Raw genomic sequence first — 802 nt, 5'->3', positions numbered from 1 at the left:
GGAACCCACGCGAAACGATGGCCACAGCGCGCCCACCCTTAGCCCAGCATCTTCAGAACGCCTGCAAAGGGAGAAAAGAGAGAAAAATTTCGAGCGAGAGAAAGAGATTTCGGACAACGTCGGCGAGTGTTCAGTTTCTCCGACGAGCCCTCAAATCACCCTTAAACCGACACCAAACAACCTGTTACTACCGTAAGAGAGATCTCTAATGATAGCATAATAACTCAGGGGCATTTGGTGTTATTTCGTAAGCGTCGTCGTCGGTAACCGAGGTCGGAAAGTTAGGTTTCTTAATCGATTCTTAGATCTATGGCTTTTAGGAGCTTTTAGGCCGCAAAACTCCCAAAAAAGGAAAGAAGGACGACGAACAAAGAGGAAAAGAGAAGGAAGAGGACCGTAATCGGCAACGGAAACGCCGCGGGAAGGAGAGAGAAAACTCGCCGGAAAATCGGCCAAAGTCGGGTAAGGAAGACGAGATCCACGGATCCGGGTCAACCTGAACCCAGAACCCGGGAGAGCCAGCCCGTTTCCCCCCTTGGCCTCTGCCTTCGGCCCAGACCAACTACAGCGGCCCAAACCTCAAACCGGCCCAGAAGCTACGGTTCAGTTGAACCAACCCAGACTAGACCCACGGTCCAATTGAGCCGGCCTGCAAACCAAACACTTGTGGCCCATCCCAGTAAGCCGAGGCCCAACGTTTAGCCTTGGCCCAGTAGCCTTCCACAGCCCGCGACCCGAACCACGACCCGAACCGGACTGCGACCCGCGCTTCGACCCGACACTACCGCCCGACGTGGCTTTC

This window comes from Cucurbita moschata, unplaced genomic scaffold, assembly GCF_002738365.1.
Source record: "Cucurbita moschata cultivar Rifu unplaced genomic scaffold, Cmos_1.0 Cmo_Scf00012, whole genome shotgun sequence".
Taxonomy (NCBI): Eukaryota; Viridiplantae; Streptophyta; class Magnoliopsida; order Cucurbitales; family Cucurbitaceae; genus Cucurbita; species Cucurbita moschata.
Note: the sequence above shows the minus strand (reverse complement) of the source record.